Genomic DNA, 21,305 nt, shown 5'->3' on the forward strand with positions numbered 1-21,305 from the left:
CGGAACTGCCCCAAATATTTGGCGGATAAGAAGGATGGCAAGGTGAACAAAGGTATATACGATATACATGTTATTGATGTGTACCTTACTAATGCTCGTAGTAGCACCTAGGTATTTGATACTGGTTCTGTTGCTAATATTTGCAACTCGAAACAGGGACTACGGATGATGTGCGTGGGAAATGGTTCCAAAGTCGATGTGATCGCGGTCGGCACGCTACCTCTACATCTACCTTCGGGATTAGTATTAGACCTAAATAATTGTTATTTGGTGCCAGCATTGAGCATGAACATTATATCTGGATCTTGTTTGATGCGAGACGGTTATTCATTTAAATCAGAGAATAATGGTTGTTCTATTTATATGAGTAATATCTTTTATGGTCATGCACCCTTGAAGAGTGGTCTATTTTTGATGAATCTCGATAGTAGTGATACACATATTCATAATGTTGAAATCAAAAGATGCAGAGTTGATAATGATAGTGCAACTTATTTGTGGCACTGCCGTTTAGGTCATATCGGTGTAAAGCGCATGAAGAAACTCCATACTGATGGACTTTTGGAACCACTTGATTATGAATCACTTGGTACTTGCGAACCGTGCCTCATGGGTAAGATGACTAAAACGCCGTTCTCCGGTACTATGGAGAGAGCAACGGATTTGTTGGAAATACACATACAGATGTATGTGGTCCAATGAATGTTGAGGCTCGTGGCGGATATCGTTATTTTCTCACCTTCACAGATGATTTAAGCAGATATGGGTATATCTACTTAATGAAACATAAGTCTGAAACATTTGAAAAGTTTAAAGAATTTCAGAGTGAAGTTGAAAATCATCGTAACAAGAAAATAAAGTTTCTACGATCTGATCGTGGAGGAGAATATTTGAGTTACGAGTTTGGTGTACATTTGAAACAATGCGGAATAGTTTCGCAACTCATGCCACCCGGAACACCACAGCATAATGGTGTGTCCGAACGTCGTAATCGTACTTTATTAGATATGGTGCGATCTATGATGTCTCTTACTGATTTACCGTTATCTTTTTTGGGGTTATGCTTTAGAGACGGATGCATTCACATTAAATAGGACACCATCGAAATCCGTTGAGACGACGCCTTATGAACTGTGGTTTGGCAAAAACCAAAGTTGTCGTTTCTAAAAGTTTAGGGCTGCAATGCTTATGTGAAAAACCTTCAACCTGATAAGCTCGAACCCAAATCGGAGAAATGTGTCTTCATAGGATACCCAAAGGAGACTGTTGGGTACACCTTCTATCACAGATCCGAAGGCGTCAGTTGGTGCAGTTCAAAACAAAGCGTCGTGGCGGGATGCGGTTTTGACATCCATCTGCCAAATTTCATAATTATAAAATGCGGCAATTGCTAACATGATTCGGACAGACTTACGCATCACTACGGGTGAGAAGGTCTGATCGTAGTCAATTCCTTGAACTTGTCAAAAACCTTTCGCGACAAGTCAAGCTTTGTAGACAGTAACATTACCGTCAGCGTCAGTCTTCTTCTTGAAGATCCATTTATTTTCAATTGCTTGCCGATCATTGGGCAAGTCAACCAAAGTCCACACTTTGTTCTCATACATGGATCCTATCTCAGATTTCATGGCTTCAAGCCATTTTGCGGAATCTGGGCTCACCATCGCTTCTTCATAGTTCGTAGGTTCACCATGATCTAGTAGCATGACTTCCAGAACAGGATTACCGTACCACTCTGGTGCGGATATTACTCTGGTTGATCTACGAGGTTCAGTAGTATCTTGTTCTAAAGTTTCATGATCATCATCATTAGCTTCCTCACTAATTGGTGTATGTGTCATAGAAACTGGTTTCTGTGATGTACTACTTTCCAATAAGGGAGTAGGTACAGTTACCTCATCAAGTTCTACTTTCCTCCCACTCACTTCCTCCGAGAGAAACACCTTCTCTAGAAAGTTTCCGAATTTAGCAACAAAAGTCTTGCCTTCGGATCTGTGATAGTATGGGTATCCAATAGTTTCCTTTTGATATCCTATGAAGACACATTTCTCCGATTTGGGTTCGAGCTTATCCGGTTGAAGCTTTTTCACATAAGCATCGCAGCCCCAAACTTTCAGAAACGACAACTTTGGTTTCTTGCCAAACCACAGTTCATAAGGCGTCGTCTCAACGGATTTTGATGTTGTCCTATTTAACGTGAATGCGGCCGTCTCTAAAGCATAACCCCAAAAAGATAGCGGTAAATCAGTAAGAGACATCATAGATCGCACCATATCTAGTAAAGTACGATTACGACGTTCGGACACACCATTACGCTGTGGTGTTCCGGGTGGCGTGAGTTGCAAAACTATTCCACATTGTTTCAAATGTACACCAAACTCGTAACTCAAATATTCTCCTCCACGATCAGATCGTAGGAATTTTATTTTCTTGTTACGATGATTTTCAACTTCACTCTAAAATTCTTTGAACTTTTCAAATGTTTCAGACTTATGTTTCATTAAGTAGATATACCCATATCTACTTAAGTCATCTGTCAAGGTGAGAAAATAACGATATCCGCCACGAGCCTCAACATTCATCGGACCACATACATCTGTATGTATGATTTCCAACAAATCTGTTACTCTCTCCATAGTACCGGAGATTAGTGTTTTTGTCATCTTGCCCATAAGGCACGGTTCGCAAGTACCAAGTGATTCATAATCAAGTGGTTCCAAAAGTCCATCAGTATGGAGTTTCTTCATGCGCTTTACACCGATATGACCTAAACGGCAGTGCCACAAATAAGTTGCACTATCATTATCAACTCTGCATCTTTTGGTTTCAATATTATGAATATGTGTGTTACTACTATCGAGATTTAATAAGAATAGACCACTCTTCAAGGGTGCATGACCATAAAAGATATTACTCATATAAATAGAACAACCATTATTCTCTGATTTAAATGAATAACCGTCTTGCATCAAACATGATCCAGATATAATGTTCATGCTCAACGCTGGCACCAAATAACAATTATTTAGGTCTAATACTAATCCCGAAGGTAGATGTAGAGGTAGCGTAACGACCGCGATCACATCGACATTGGAACCATTTCCCACGCGCATCATCACCTCGTCCTTAGCCAATCTTCGCTTAATCCGTAGTCCCTGTTTCGAGTTGCAAATATTAGCAACAGAACCAGTATCAAATACCTAGGTGCTACTACGAGCATTAGTAAGGTACACATCAATAACATGTATATCGTATATACCTTTGTTCACCTTGCCATCCTTCTTATCCGCCAAATATTTGGGGCAGTTCCGCTTCCAGTGACCAGTCTGCTTGCAGTAAAAGCACTCAGTTTCAGGCTTAGGTCCAGATTTGGGTTTCTTCTCCTGAGTAGCAACTTGCTTGCTGTTTTTTTTGAAGTTCCCCTTCTTCTTCCCTTTGCCCTTTTTATTGAAACTAGTGGTCTTGTTGACCATCAAGACTTGATGCTCCTTCTTGATTTCTACCTCCGCAGCTTTCAGCATTGCGAAGAGCTCGGGAATAGTCTTATTCATCCCTTGCATATTATAGTTCATCACGAAGCTCTTGTAGCTAGGTGGCAGTGAATGGAGAATTCTATCAATGACGCAATCATCTGGAAGATTAACTCCCAATTGAATCAAGTGATCATTATACCCAGACATTTTGAGTATATGCTCACTGACAGAACTGTTCTCCTCCATCTTGCAGCTATAGAACTTATTGGAGACTTCATATCTCTCAATCCGGGCATTTGCTTGAAATATTAACTTCAACTCCTGGAACATCTCATATGCTCCATGACGTTCCAAACGTCGTTGAAGACCCGGTTCTAAGCCATAAAGCACGGCGCACTGAATTATCAAGTAGTCATCAGCTTTGCTCTGCCAGACGTTCATAACATCTGGTGTTGCTCCTGCAGCAGGCTTGGCACGTAGCGGTGCTTCCAGGACGTAATTCTTCTGTGCAGCAATGAGGATAATCCTCAAGTTTCGGACCCAGTCTGTGTAATTGCTACCATCATCTTTCAACTTTGCTTTCTCAAGGAACGCATTAAAATTCAACGGAACAACAGCACGAGCCATCTATCTACAATCAAACACAGACAAGCAAGATACTATCAGGTACTAAGTTCATGATAAATTTAAGTTCAATTAATCATATTACTTAAGAACTCCCACTTAGAAAGATATCCCTCTAATCCTCTAAGTGATCACGTGATCCAAATCAACTAAACCATGTCCGATCATCACGTGAGATGGAGTAGTATCAATGGTGAACATCAATATGTTGATCATATCTACTATATGATTCACGCTTGACCTTTCGGTCTCCGTGTTCCGAGGCCATATCTGTTATATGCTAGGCTCGTCAAGTTAAACCTGAGTATTCCGCGTGTGCAACTGTTTTGCACCCGTTATATTTGAACGTAGAGCCTCTCACACCCGATCATCACGTGGTGTCTCAGCACGAAGAACTTTCGCAACGGTGCATACTCAGGGAGAACACTTATACTTTGATAATTTAGTGAGGGATCATCTTATAATGCTACCGTCAATCAAAGCAAGACAAGATGCATAAAAGATAAACATCACATGCAATCAATATAAGTGATATGATATGGCCATCATCATCTTGTGCTTGTGATCTCCATCTTCGAAGCACCGTCATGATCACCATCGTCACCGGCGCAACACCTTGATCACCATCGTAGCATCGTTGTCGTCTCGCCAAAACTTATGCTTCCACGATTATCGCTACCGCTTAGTGATAAAGTAAAGCATTACAGCGCAATTGCATTGCATACAATAAAGCGACAACCATATGGCTCTTGCCAGTTGCCGATAACTCGGTTACAAAACATTATCATCTCATACAATAAAATTTAGCATCATGTCTTGACCATATCACATCACAACATGCCCTGCAAAAACAAGTTAGACGTCCTCTACTTTGTTGTTGCAAGTTTTATGTGGCTGCTACGGGCTTTAGCAAGAACCGTTCTTACCTACGCATCAAAAACCACAACGATAGTTTGTCAAGTTGGTGCTGTTTTAACCTTCGCAAGGACTGGGCGTAGCCACACTCCGTTCAACTAAAGTTGGAGAAAATGACACCCGCTAGCCACCTTTGTGCAAAGCACGTCGGGAGAACCGGTCTCGCGTAAGCGTACGCGTAATGTTGGTCCGGGCCGCTTCGTCCAACAATACCGCCGAACCAAAGTATGACATGCTGGTAAGCAATATGACTTATATCGCCCACAACTCACTTGTGTTCTACTCATGCATATTACATCAACGCATAAAACCTAGGCTCGGATGCCACTGTTGGGGAACGTAGTAATTTCAAAAAAATTCCTACGTACACGCAAGATCATGGTGATGCATAGCAACGAGAGGGGAGAGTGTGATCTACGTACCCTCGTAGACCGACAGCGGAAGCGTTATGACAACGCGGTTGATGTAGTCGTACGTCTTCACGGCCCGATCGATCAAGCACCGAAACTATGGCACCTCCGGGTTCTAGCACACGTTCTGCTCGATGACGATCCCCGGACTCCGATCCAGCAAAGTGTCGGGGAAGAGTTCCGTCAGCACGACGACGTGGTGACGATCTTGATGTTGTACTATTGCAGGGCTTTGCCTAAGCACCACTACAATATTATCGAGGACTATGGTGGAAGGGGCACCGCACACGGCTAAGAGAACGATCTTCAAGATCAACTTGTGTGTCTAGGGGTGCCCCCTGCCCCCGTATATAAAGGAGCCAAGGGGGGGGTGCGGCCGGCCCTAGGAGGAGGCGCGCCGGAGGAGTCCTACTCCCGGTGGGAGTAGGACTCCCACGCTTTCCCTAGTTGGATTAGGACTTGGGGGGGGGGGGAGGAGGAGAGGGAAGAAAGGAAAGGGGGGGGGCACCGCCCCCCTCCTTGTCCAATTCGGACTTGGGGGGGGGGGAGGGGCGCGCGGCAGCCCCTAGGCCTCCTCTCCTCTTCCTCCACTAGGCCCATTACGGCCCATTAGGTTACCGGGGGGTTCCGGTAACCTCCCGGTACTCTGGTAAAATGTCGATTTCACCCGGAACACTTCCGATGTCCAAACATAGGCTTCCAATATATCAATCTTTATGTCTCGACCATTTCGAGACTCCTCGTCATGTCCGTGATCACATCCGGGACTCCGAATAAACTTCGGTACATCAAAATATATAAACTCATAATGAAACTGTCATCGTAACGTTAAGCGTCGGATCCTACGGGTTCGAGAACAATGTAGACATGACCGAGACATGTCTCCGATCAATAACCAATAGCTGAACCTGGATGCTCATATTGGCTCCCACATATTCTACAAAGATCTTTTATCGGTCAGACCGCATAACAACATACTTTGTTCCCTTTGTCATCGGTATGTTACTTGCCCGAGATTCGATCGTCGGTATCTCAATACCTAGTTCAATCTCGTTACCGGCAAGTCTCTTTACTCATTTCGTAATACATCATCTCACAACTAACTCATTAGTTGCAATGCTTGCAAGGCTTATGTGATGTGCATTACCGAGAGGGCCCAGAGATACCTCTCCGACAATCGGAGCGACAAATCCTAATCTCGAAATACGCCAACCCAACATGTACCTTTGGAGACACCTGTAGAGCTCCTTTATAATCACCCAGTTACGTTGTGACGTTTGGTAGCACACAAAGTGTTCCTCCGGCAAACGGGAGTTGCATAATCTCATAGTCATAGGAACATGTATAAGTCATGAAGAAAGCAATAGCAACACACTAAACGATCGGGTGCTAAGCTAATAGAATGGGTCATGTCAATCACATCATTCTCCTAATGATGTGATCCCGTTAATCAAATGACAACACATGTCTATAGTTAGGAAACATAACCATCTTTGATTAACGAGCTAGTCAAGTAGAGGCACACTAGTGACGTTTTAGTTTGTCTATGTATTCACACATGTATTATGTTTCCGGATAATACAATTCTAGCATGAATAATAAACATTTTTCATGATATAAGGAAATAAAATAATAACATTATTATTGCCTCTAGGGCATATTTCCTTCACATTAGTCATAAAGAACTCACATACTTATTGCAAAAATCTATTAGTCATCGAAACAAAGTACTACGCGCATGCTCCTAGGGGGATAGATTGGTATAAAAAGACCATCGCTCGTCCCCGACCGCCACTCATAAGGAAGACAATCAATAAACACCTCATGCTCTGACTTCGTTACATAACGATTCACCATACGTGCATGCTACGGGACTTGCAAACCTCAACACAAGTATTTCTCAATTTCACAATTACTCGACTAGCATGACTCTAATATCACCACCTTTATATTGCAAAACTATTGCAAGGAATCAAACATATCATATTCAGCGATCTACAAGTTTTATGTAGGATTTTATGACTAACCATGTGAATGACCAGTTCCTGTCATCTCTCTAAATAGATATAAGTGAAGCAAGAGAGTTTAATTCTTTCTACAAAAGATATACCCATGCTCTAACAAATATAAGTGAAGCAAAAGAGCATTCTGCACATGGCGGTTGTCTAAGTAAAGAGAAACAGGCGATCCAAACTTTAAATGATATAAGTGAAGCACATGAAGCATTCTATAGAGCCATACTCAAAAAATAAGTGAAGTGCAAAGAGCATTCTATAAATCAACCAAGGACTATCTCATACCAGCATGGTGCATAAAAATAAAAATAAAAACCTAAGTGCAAAAGACGCTCCAAGACTTGCACATATCGCATGAACGAAACGAATCCGAAAACATACCGATATTTGTTGAAGAAAGAGGGGATGCCTCCCCAGCATCCCCAAGCTTAGACGCTTGAGTCTCCTTAAATATTTACTTGGGGTGCCTCGGGCATCCCCAAGCTTGAGCTCTTGCCTCTCTTACTTCTTCTCACATCGAGACCTTCTCAATCATCGAACACTTCATCCACACAAAACTTCAATAGAAAACTCGGTAAGATCCGTTAGTATAATAAAGCAAATCACTACTCTAAGTACTATTGAAAACCAATTCATATTTTGTTTTTGCATTGTGTCTACTGTAATATAACTGATATGAATTGATAGTTTCATCAAAACAAGCAAACTATGCATCAAAAACAGAATCTGTCTAAAACAGAACAATATGTAATAATCTGAACATTCACCATACTTCTGATACTTGAAACATTCTACCAAAATTAGGAAAAATAAACAATTTGTATAGGAAGACAGTGCAAAAAGAATCAGAACCATTTGACGTTCCAGCTAAAAATGTAAAAACGCGCACTACAGCCAAAGTTTCTGTCCTGCACCGTACAAACCATCAAGCAAATGTAAACATCCTAAAGGCAAACCTTGGCACATTATTTTTATAATAAAATACAATGGAATTGTAAAAGGGGATAATTATTTTTGTTGAAAAGTTTCTGTAATCAAGATTCACAAAGTTGACGTGAGCATGAACAAAGTTCAAGGCTAGCTCCTACTTCAACAATGCTTGTCTCTCTCACTTTCACTTTCCTTTTTGAAAAAGTTTTGGGTTCCCCTCTTTATTTTTGTTGTTTTTAAACTATATGAAAGCACTCAACATAAATACATGACTCCCTAAAAACTTCCGGGTTGTCTCCCTGGTGGCGCTTTCTTTAAAGCCATTAAGCTAGGCATATAGTGCTCAAGTAGTGAATCCACCCGGATCCCAAGGTATATCAAAGCCAATTTTAATTAACAATGATTTGTAATTTAGTAGTGAGCACAAAGCAACATATATCAAGCAATGACGAAGTCTAACTCTCTTCCTATGCATCAGCATGTCATACAAGAACAATTCATGCACACCTAGTAAAGGCCAATGCATAGTATAAACAGTTTCTTGCAATTTTATCATGTTGGAAACATAGAGAGGTGGAGATATAGTTCCTCTCTCATAATAATTTCAAGTAGGAGCAGCAAGCACATGCATATTATATTTATCGAAATCATCATGTGTAATGGTAAAAGGCAACCCATCAATATAATCCTTAATAAGTGCAAACTTCTCCGATATAGTGTAGTCGGGAGAATTCAAAAAGATAATAGGACTATCATGCGTGGGTGCAATAGCAACAATTTCATGTTTAACATAAGGAACTATAGCAAGTTCATCTCCATAAGCAGAATTCATATTGGCATCTTGGCCATAAGCATAGCAAGCATCATCAAAAAGGGATATTTCAAAAGAATCATAGAGATTATAACAGTCATCATAGCAATCATCCTTTGATAAGCATGAAGGGGAATTAAACAATGTATGAGTTGAAGAGTTACTCTCATTAGAAGGTGGGCACGGGTGATCAATCTGCTCTTCCTCATTTTGTTCTTCGCTCTCATCCTCACCTTTTTCATCCAATGAGCTCATAGTGTCATCAATTTCTTCTTCCATAGACTCCTGCAAAATATTATTCTCTTCTTGGACAGCGGAGTAGTCCTCAATATATAGTTTAACATAAGCATTAGAAGCATAATTCTCATAACAATATTCAAGTATGGCAAAATTTTCAGATTTGCGAAGAGTAGCATCATACTTTTCAATCAAAGAAGCAATTTCAGAAGCACCCTTAAAAGCAACAAATTCTTCAATTTGTTGAACATCATAGTAATTATAAACACCCTTAGCATACGAAGATACGATTCCATTATTACTAAACTCACATTGATAGGGAAGGTGTTTCTTAGGGTTTTCAGAACAACAAGTAAAATCATATATTTCACATAAATTCCAAGCATAGCATTGCAAACGTTGAATTTGACCCCATAATAGTTTCCCTTTTTCAGATATACGGTGTCGCACATAACAAGCATGCTCATCTAAAGATTTTCCCTCAACTAAGCTAGTTGGGGTTTCAGCACGAGCACAAAGGGATCGAAGATGATCCAAGTAAAAAGCTTCAGCAGTGTGATAGATTTTGAGTGGTTCTTCAACCATTGGTTCAGTAGGTACAACTAATTTTTTTGGTATTTTGCGTTTCCTACCCATAACTAAAGGTAGAAAACAACTAAGAACAGCAAATAAAAATTACTTAGTGATAAAACAAACAAGCACACACGAGAATATTCACCTCACGCTATTGCTCCCCGGCAACGGCGCCAGAAAAAGGTCTTGATAACCCACAAGTATAGGGGATCACAACAGTTTTCGATAAGTAAGAGTGTCAAACCCAACGAGGAGCTAAAGGTAGAACAAATATTCCCTCAAGTTCTATCGACCACCTATACAACTCTACGCACGCTTGACGTTCACTTTACCTAGAACAAGTATGAAACTAGAAGTACTTTGTAGGTGTTGTTGGATAGGTTTGCAAGATAATAAGGAGTACGTAAATAAAAAGTAGGGGCTGTTTAGATAAAGAAACAATAAAGTAAATATAGAGAGTGTGGAAAAGTGGTGGTAGGAGTTGCGAAATTGTCCCTAAGCAATTGACTACTTTACTAGACCGATAGCAAGTATTATGTGGGAGAGGCCACTGCTAGCATGTCATCCCTGACTTGGAATTCTATGCACTTATTTTTGGAACTATTAGCAAGCATCCGCAACTACTAATGTTCATTAAGGTAAAACCCAACCATAGCATTAAGATATATTGGTCCCCCTTCAATCCCGTATGCATCAATTTCTATGCTAGGTTGAAGCTTCTGTCACTCTTGCCCTCCAATACATAGTCCTATCAACATACAACTAACCCTATGGTGTGATCCACGCGCGCAATCGTATGATGGGCACCAAAGGACAGCAACATAACCACAATCAAATTAAATCAATCATAGCAATTCATCAACCACCAATAGGACAACGAAAATCTACTCAGACATCATAGGATGGCAACACATCATTGGATAATAATATGAAGCATAAAGCACCATGTTCAAGTAGAGGGTACAACGGGTTGCGGGAGAGTGGACCGCTGTAGATAGAGGGGGGTAGGTGATGGAGATGTTGGTGAAGATGGTGGAGGTGTTGGTGTAGATCGCGGTGATGATGATGGCCCCCGGTGGCACTCCGGTGCCACCGGAAGCGAGGGGGAGAGAGCCCCCCTCCTTCTTCTTCTTCCTTGACCTTCTCCCTAGATGGGAGAAGGGTTTCCCCTCTGGTCCATGGTCTCCATGGCGTGGGAGGGGCGAGAGCCCCTCCGAGATTGGATCTGTCTCTCCGTCTCTCTCTGTTTCTGCGTTCTGTTCTGGCTCTGTTTCACCGTTTCGTATATATATGGAGATCTGTAACTCCGATTGGCCTGAAACCTTCGCCGTGATTTTTTTTCCGAATATTAGCTTTCTTGCGGCAAAAGAAGAGCGTCAACCGCCTTATGGTGGGCTCACGAGGGTAGGGGCATGCCCTAGGGGGGCGCCCCCTGCCTCGTGACCACCTCGGGCACTGGTTCGCGTTGATTTTCCTTCCGAATTTTCCATATTTTCCAAAATAAGCTTCGTCCGTTTTTATCCCGTTTGGACTCCGTTTGATATGGATATTTCGCGAAACCAAAAATATGCAACAGACAGGAACTGGCACTGGGCACTGGATCAATATGTTAGTCCCAAAAATAATATAAAAAGTTGCCAAAAGTATATGAAAGTTGAATAATATTGGCATGGAACAATCAAAAATTATAGATATGACGGAGACGTATCAAGGACCCCTAAGCCTCCTTGCTTTTTGGGTGAACACACCTCAGACGATCTGACTAAATAGTTTATTTTTTCTTATCTTTATTACCCTGCCACACAACTCTAGCTCTAAAGAAATCAGCCCTGTTGCTAACCCCCTCCCCACTCCCACAGGAGCAGGATAGAAGGACATCATGAACATGGCTATCCCTACATGGAGGCTAGCTTCTCCGAAAATTTCAGCAGTACCATGCACCACACCTCATGAGACGTTGATGAGGCATCTGTTTGCGCAATTGTTGTTCCTCTTTAGCATGATGTTCCATACTTCACACGGTGACATAGTGATGCGTAGTCGCATTAAGGCACGCTGCATGGCTAGTGGGTCACTAAAGAGATCGAGAGGACGCCACTTTCATAACTAAGAAGCCTTTAGATGGAAAAACTGACTAAACTCAATTGCTTGTTGTCGATGTGCTTGTTGAATCGAATGTTTCCACTCCTTATCAAGCTGACGTTCTTGGTATTTCTTGTTGGGGAACGCAGTAATTTCAAAAAAAATCCTATGCACACGCGGGATCATGGTGATGTATAGCAACGAGAGGGGAAGAGTGTTGTCCACGTACCCTCATAGACCGTAAGCGGAAGCGTTATGACAACGCGGTTGATGTAGTCGTACGTCTTCACAATTGACTAATCCTAGTACCGAAAGTACGACACCTCCGCGATCTGCACACATTCAGCTCGATGACGTCCCACGAACTCACGATCCAGCAGAGTGTCAACGGAGAGCTTCGTCAGCACGAAGGCATGATGATGGTGATGATGATGCTACCGAAACAGGGCTTCGCCTAAGCACCACTACGATATGACCGAGGTGGATTATGGTGGAGGGGGGCACCACACACAGCTGGAAACAATCAACTTGTGTGTTCTAGGGTGCCCCCAGCCGCCGTATATAAAAGAGCAAGGGGAGGAGTCCTCCTCCTAGTAGGAGTAGGACTCCCCTTTCCTACTCCTACTAGGAGGGGGAAAGGAAGGAGGAGAGGGAGAAGGAAAGGTGGGCGCCCCCCTTCCCTAGTCCAATTCAGACCAGAGGGGGAGGGGCGGGCGACCTGCCCTGGCCAGCCCTCTCTCTCTCTCCACTAAGGCCCATGTGGCCCATTAGTTCTCCCGGGGGGTGATACGTCCATTTTGAATTATGCTTTTATATTGATATTTATTGCATTATGGGCTGTTATCACACATTATGTCACAATACTTATGCCTATTCTCTCTTATTTTACAAGGTTTACATGAAGAGGGAGAATGCCGGAAGCCGGGATTCTGGGCTGGAAAAGGAGCAAATATTAGAGACCTATTCTGCACAGCTCCAAAAGTCCTGAAACTTCATGGAAGTTATTTCCAGAATATATAAAAAATATTGAGCGAAGGAAGTACCAGAAGGGGGCCACACCATGGCCACGAGGGTGGGGGCGCGCCCTACCCCCCTGGGCTCCCTAGTGGCCCTTCGATGCCCATCTAAAAATAATAAGCAAGCTCACGGGACGAAACCCCACCGCCACGAGGCGGAACCTGGGCAGAACCAATCTAGGGCTCCGGCAGAGGTGTTCTGCCGGGAAAAATTCCCTCCAGGAGGGGGAAATCATCATCATCGTCATCACCAACGATCCTCTCATCGGGATGGGGTCAATCTCCATCAACATCTTCACCAACACCATCTCATCTCAAACCCTAGTTCATCTCTTGTATCCAATCTTTGTATCCAAACCTCAGATTGGTACCTGTGGGTTGCTAGTAGCGTTGATTACTCCTTGTAGTTGATGCTAGTTGGTTTACTTGGTGGAAGATCATATGTTCAGATCCATTATGCATATTAATACCCCTCTGATTATGAACATGAATATGCTTTGTGAGTAGTTACGTTTGTTCCTGAGGACATGGAGAAGTCTTTCTATAAGTAGTCATGTGAATTTGGTATTCGTTCGATATTTTTGTGAGATGTATGTTGTCATCCCTCTAGTGGTGTCATGTGAACGTCGACTACATGACACTTCACCATTGTTTGGGCCTAGAGGGAGGCATTGGGAAGTAATAAGTAGATGATGGGTTGCTAGAGTGACAGAAGCTTAAACCCTAGTTTATGCGTTGCTTCGTAGGGGGCTGATTTGGATCCATATGTTTCATGCTATGGTTAGGTTTACCTTAATACTTCTATTGTAGTTGTGGATGCTTGCAATGGGGGTTAATCATAAGTGGGATGCTTGTCCAATTAAGGACAGTACCCAAGCACCGGTCCACCAACATATCAAATTATCAAAGTACCGAACGCAAATCATATGAGCGTGATGAAAACTAGCTTAACGATAATTCCCATGTGTCCTCGGGAGCGCTTTCCTTTATATAAGAGTTTGTCCAGGCTTGTTCTTTGCTACAAAAAGGATTGGGCCATCTTGCTGCACCTTATTTACTTTTATTACTTGCTACTCATTACAAATTACCTTATCACAAAACAATCTGTTACCGATAATTTCAGTGCTTGCAGAGAATACCTTACCAAAAACTGCTTATCATTTCCTTCCGCTCCTCGTTGGGTTCGACACTCTTACTTATCGAAAGGACTACAATAGATCCCCTATACTTGTGGGTCATCAAGACTCTTTTTTGGCGCCATTGCTGGGGAGTGAAGCGCCTTTGGTAGGTGGAATTTGGTAAGGAAAATTTTATATAGTGTGCTGAAATTTACTGTCACTTGGTACTATGGAACATAATCCTTTGAGGGGCTTGTTCGGGGTATATTCACCCCGATCAGTAGAGCAAAGAGTTGCTCCTCAACCTACCGAACCTACTGAAAATGTTTACTTTCAAATTCCTTTGGGTATGATAGAGAAACTGCTAGCTAATCCTTTTGCGGGAGATGGAACATTGCATCCCAATTTACACTTAATCTATGTGGATGAAGTTTGTGGATTATTTAAGCTTGCAGGTATGCCCGAGGATGTTATCAAGAAGAAGGTCTTCCCTTTATCTTTGAAGGGAGATGCATTGACATGGCATAGGCTATGTGATGATATGGGATCATGGGACTACAAGCGATTGAAATTGGAATTTCATCAGAAATTTTATCCTATGCATCTTGTTCATCATGATCGTAATTATATATATAATTTTTGTCCTCATGAAGGAGAAAGCATCGCTCAAGCTTGGGGGAGGCTTAAGTAAATGTTATATTCATGCCCCAATCATGAGCTCTCAAGAGAAATGTGTTGGGGAACGTAGTAATTTCAAAAAAAAAATCCTACCCACACACATGATCATGGTGATGTATAGCAACGAGAGGGGAGAGTGTGTCTACGTACCCTCGTAGACTGAATGCAGAAGCGTTAGCACAATGCGGTTGATGTAGCCGTACGTCTTCACGATTCAACCGATCCAAGTGCCAAACGCACGGCACCTCCGAGTTTTGCACGCGTTCAACTCGCTGACGTCCCGTGAGCTCCGATCCAGCAAAGCTTCATAGGAGAGTTTCATCAGCACGACAGCATGGTGATAGAGATGATGATGCTACCGACGCAGGGCTTCGCCTAAGCACCGCTACGATATGATCGAGGTGGATTATGGTGGAGGGGGGCACCGCACACGGCTAAGAGATCAATGATCAATTGTTGTGTCTATGGGTGCCCCCTGCCCCCGTATATAAAGGAGCAAGGGGAGGAGGCGGCCGGCCAGGGAGAGGTGCGCCAAGAAGGGGAGTCCTACTCCCACTAGGAGTAGGACTCCTCCTTTTCCTAGTAAGAGTAGGAGAGGGGGAAGGAAAGGGAGAGGAGGAGAAGGAAAGAGGGGGCCGGCCCCCCTTGCCCTAAACCAATTCGGTTTGGGCCTTGGGGGGCGCGCCCCACACTCCCCTTGCTGCCCTCTATTTCCACTAAGGCCCATGTAGGCCCATTAAGTCTCCCGGGGGGTTCCGGTAACCCCCCGGTACTCCGGTATATGTCCGAAACCTTCCGGAACCTTTCCGGTGTCCGAACATAGTCGTCCAATATATCGATCTTTACGTCTCGACCATTTCGAGACTCCTTGTCATGTCCGTGATCATATCCGGGACTCCGAACTACCTTCTGTACATCAAACCACAAAAACGCATAATACCGATCGTCACTGAACTTTAAGCGTGCGGACCCTACGGGTTCGACAACTATGTAGACATGACCGAGACACGTCTCCGGTGAATAACCAATGGCGGAACCTAGATGCTCATATTGGCTCCCAATTATTCTACAAAGATCTTTATCGGTCAAACAGCATAACAACATACGTTGTTCCCTTTGTCATCGGTATGTTACTTGCCCGAGATTTGATCGTCGGCATCGCAATACCTAGTTCAATCTCGTTATCGGCAAGTCTCTTTACTCGTTCCGTAATACATCATCCCGCAACTAACTCATTAGTTACAATGCTTGCAAGGCTTATAGTGATGTGCATTACCGAGTGGGCCCAGAGATACCTCTCCGACAATCGGAGCGACAAATCCTAATCTCGAAATATGTCAAGTCAACAAGTACCTTCGGAGACACCTGTAGAGAACCTTTATAATCACCCAGTTATGTTGTGACGTTTGGTAGCACACAAAGTGTTCCTCCGGTAAACAGGAGTTGCATAATCTCATAGTTATAGGAACATGTATAAGTCATGAAGAAAGCAATAGCAACAAACTAAACGATCAAGTGCTAAGCTAACGGAATGGGTCAAGTCAATCACATCATTCTCCTAATGATGTGATCCCGTTAATCAAATGACAACTCATGTCTATGGCTAGGAAACATAACCATCTTTGATCAACGAGCTAGTCAAGTAGAGGCATACTAGTGACACTCTGTTTGTCTATGTATTCACACATGTATCATGTTTCCGGTTAATAAAATTCTAGCATGAATAATAAACATTTATCATGATCTAAGGAAATAAATAATAACTTTATTATTGCCTCCAGGGCATATTTCCTTCAGTCTCCCACTTGCACTAGAGTCAATAATCTAGATTACACAGTAATGATTCTAACACCCATGGAGCCTTGGTGTTGATCATGTTTTGCTCGGGGAAGAGGCTTAGTCAACGGGTCTGCAACATTCAGATCCGTATATATCTTGCAAATCTCTATGTCTCCCACCTGGACTTGATCCCGGATGGAGTTGAAGCATCTCTTGATGTGCTTGGTTCTCTTGTGAAATCTGGATTCCTTGCCAAGGCAATTGCACTAGTATTGTCACAAAAGATTTTCATTGGACCCGATGCACTAGGTATGACACATAGATCGGATATGAACTCCTTCATCCAGACTCCTTCATTCGCTGCTTCCGAAGCAGCAATGTACTCTGCTTCACATGTAGATCCCGCCATGATGCTCTGTTTAGAACTGTTCCAACTGACAGCTCCACCGTTCAATATAAACACGTATCCGGTTTGCGATTTAGAATAGTCCGGATCAGTGTCAAAGCTTGCATCAACGTAACCATCCATTTTCGATGAGCTCTTTGTCACCTCCATAAATGAGAAACATATCCTTAGTCCTTTTCAGGTACTTCAGGATGTTCTTGACCGTTGTCCAGTGATCCACTCCTGGATTACTTTGGTACCTCCCTGCTAAACTAATAGCAAGGCACACATTAGGTCTGGTACACAGCATTGCATACATGATAGAGCCTGTGGCTGAAGCATAGGGAACATCTTTCATTTTCTCTCTATCTTCTGCAGTGGTCGGCCATTGAGTATTACTCAACTTCACACCTTGTAATACAGGTAATAACCCTTTCTTTGCCTGATCCATTTTGAACTTCTTCAAAAATTTGTTAGGTATGTGCTTTGTGAAAGTCCAATTAAGCATCTTGATCTATCTCTATAGATCTTGATGCCCAATATGTAAGTAGCTTCACCGAGGTCCTTCATTGAAAAACTCTTAGTCAAGTATCCTTTTATGCTATCCAGAAATTCTATATCATTTCCAAGCAACAATATGTCATCCACATATAATATTAGAAATGCTATAGAGCTCCCACTCACTTTCTTGTAAATACAAGCTTCTCCAAAAGTCCGTATAAAACCATATGCTTTTGTCACAATATCAAAGCATTTATTCCAACTCCAAGAAGCTTGCACCAGTCCATAAATGGATCGCTGGAGCTTGCACACTTTGTTAGTACCTTTTGGATCGATAAAACCTTCAGGTTGCATCATATACAACACTTCTACCAGAAATCCATTCAGGAATGCAGTCTTTACATCCATTTGCCAAATTTCATAATCATAAAATGCGGCAATAGCTAACATGATTCGGACGGACTTAAGCATCGCTACGGGTGAGAAGGTCTGATCGTAGTAAACTCCTTGAACTTGTCGAAAACCTTTCGCAACAAGCCGAGCTTTGTAGACAGTAACATTACAATCAGTGTCTGTCTTCTTCTTGAAGATCCATTTATTCTTGATGGCTTGCCGATCATCAGAAAGTCAACCAAAGTCCACACTTTGTTCTCATACATGGATTCCATCTCCGATTTCATGGCCTCAAGCCATTTTGCGGAATCTGGGCTCATCATTGCTTCCTCATAGTTTGTAAGTTTGTCATGGTCTAGCAACATGACCTCCAGAACAGGATTACCGTACCACTCTGGTGCGGATCTTACTCTGGTTGACCTACGAGGCTCGGTAGTAACTTGATCTGAAGTTTCATGATCATCATTATTAGCTTCCTCACTAATTGGTGTAGGTGTCACAGGAACCGGTTTCTGTGATGAACTACTTTCCAATAAGGGAGCAGGTACAGTAACCTCATCAAGTTCTACTTTCCTCCCACTCACTTCTTTCAAGAGAAACTCCTTCTCTAGAAAGGATCCATTCTTAGCAACGAATGTCTTGCCTTCGGATCTGTCATAGAAGGTGTACCCAACAGTTTCCTTTGGGTATCCTATGAAGACACATTTCTCCGATTTGGGTTCGAGCTTATCAGGTTGAAGCTTTTTCACATAAGCATCGCAGCCCCAAACTTTAAGAAACGACAACTTTGGTTTCTTGCCAAACCATAGTTCATAAGGCGTCGTCTCAACGGATTTTGATGGTGCCCTATTTAACGTGAATGCAGCCGTCTCTAAAGCATGACCCCAAAACGATAGCGGTAAATCAGTAAGAGACATCATAGATCGCACCATATCTAGTAAAGTACGATTACGACGTTCGGACACACCATTACGCTGTGGTGTTCCAGGTGGCGTGAGTTGCGAAACTATTCCGCATTGTTTCAAATGTAGACCAAACTCGTAACTCAAATATTCTCCTCCACGATCAGATCGTAGAAACTTTATTTTCTTGTTACAATGATTTTCCACTTCACTCTGAAATTCTTTGAACTTTTCAAATGTTTCAGACTTATGTTTCATTAAGTAGATATACCCATATCTGCTCAAATCATCTGTGAAGGTGAGAAAATATCGATACCCGCCGCGAGCCTCAATATTCATTGGACCACATACATCAGTTTGTATGATTTCCAACAAATTTGTTGCTCGCTCCATTGTTCTAGAGAACGGCGTTTTAGTCATCTTCCCCATGAGGCATGGTTCGCAAGTACCAAGTGATTCTTAATGAAGTGATTCCAAAAGTCCATCAGTATGGAGTTTCTTCGTGCGCTTTACACCAATATGACCGAAACGGCAGTGCCACAATAAGTTGCACTATCATTATCAACTATGCATCTTTTAGCTTCAACATTATGAATATGTGTGTCATTACTGTCGAGATTTAACACAGATAGACCACTCTTCAAGGGTGCATACCCATAAAAGATATTACTCATATAAATAGCACAACCATTATTATCAGATTTAAATGAATAACCGTCTCGCATCAAACAAGATCCAGATATAATGTTCATGCTCAACGCTGGCACCAAATAACAATTATTCAGGTCTAAAACTAATCCCGAAGGTAGATGTAGAGGTAGTGTGCCGACGGCGATCACATCGACTTTGGAATCATTTCACACGCGCATCGTCACCTCGTCCTTAGCCAGTCTTCGCTTAATACGTAGTCCCTGTTTCGAGTTGCAAATATTAGCAACAGAACCAGTATCAAATACCCAGGTGCTATTGTGAGCTCTGGTAAGGTACACACCAATAACATGTATATCACATATACCTTTGTTCACCTTGCCATCCTTCTTATCCTCCAAATATTTGGGGCAGTTCCGCTTCCAGTGACCAGTGTGTTTGCAGTAGAAGCACTCAGTCTCAGGCTTAGGTCCAGACTTGGGTTTCTTCTCCTGAGCAGCAACTTGTTTGCTATTCTTCTTGAAGTTCCCCTTCTTCTTCCCTTTACCCTTTTTCTTGAAACTAGTGGTCTTGTTGACCATCAACACTTGATGCTCCTTCTTGATTTCTACCTCTGCTGCCTTTAGCATTGCGACGAGCTCGGGAATTTTCTTATTCATCCCTTGCATATTATAGTTTATCACGAAGCTCTTGTAGCTTGGTGGCAGTGATTGAAGAACTCTGTCAATGACACTATCAATAGGAAGTTTAACTCCCAGTTGAGTCAAGTGATTATGATACCCAGACATTTTGAGTATATGTTCACTGACAGAATTTTTCTCCTCCATCTTGCAGCTATAGAACTTATTGGAGACTTCATATCTCTCAATCCGGGCATTTGCTTGAAATATTAACTTCAACTCCTGGAACATCTCATATGCTCCATGACGTTCAAAACGTTGTTGAAGTCCCGGTTCTAAGCCGTAAAGCATGGCACACTGAACTATCGGGTAGTCATCAGCTTTACTCTGCCAAACGTTCTTAACGTCATCAGCAACATCTGCAACAGGTCTGGCACCCAGCGGTGCTTCCAGGACATAATTTTTCTGTGCAGCAATGAGGATAATCCTCAAGTTACGGACCTAGTCCGTGTAATTGCTACCATCATCTTTCAACTTTTCTTTATCAAGGAACACATTAAAATTCAACGGAACAACAGCACGGGACATCTATCTACAATAACATAGACAAGCAAAATACTATCAGGTACTAAGTTCATGATAAATTTAAGTTCAATTAATCATATTACTTAAGAACTCCCACTTAGATAGACATCCCTCTAATCATCTAAGTGATCACGTGATCCATATCAACTAAACCATAACCGATCATCACGTGAAATGGAGTAGTTCTCAATGGTGAACATCACTATGTTGATCATATCGACTATATGATTCACGCTCGACCTTTCGGTCTCAGTGTTCCGAAGCCATATCTGCATATTCTAGGCTCGTCAAGTTTAACCCGAGTATTCTACGTGTGTAAAATTGTCTTACACCGATCATCACGTGGTGTCTCGGCACGACGAACTTTGGCAAGGGTGCATACTCAGGGAGAACACTATTACCTTGAAATTTAGTGAGAGATCATCTTATAATGCTATCGTCAAACAAAGCAGAATAAGATGCATAAAGGATAATGTAACAGCCTGGATTTTTGCCCTTTCCTTTTTCCTTTGATTTTCTTGGATTTCCTGTTTTTTTGCTTTTCCGTGGCTATGTGGTTCTGAAACTTGGGAAGATCATGTCTTCCTAGGTTTTATAGTGGCTTATCACC

The sequence above is a fragment of the Triticum urartu genome, chromosome 6A, assembly GCF_056163025.1.
Source record: "Triticum urartu cultivar PI428250 chromosome 6A, HENAU_Tu73, whole genome shotgun sequence".
NCBI classification, from domain to species: Eukaryota; Viridiplantae; Streptophyta; class Magnoliopsida; order Poales; family Poaceae; genus Triticum; species Triticum urartu.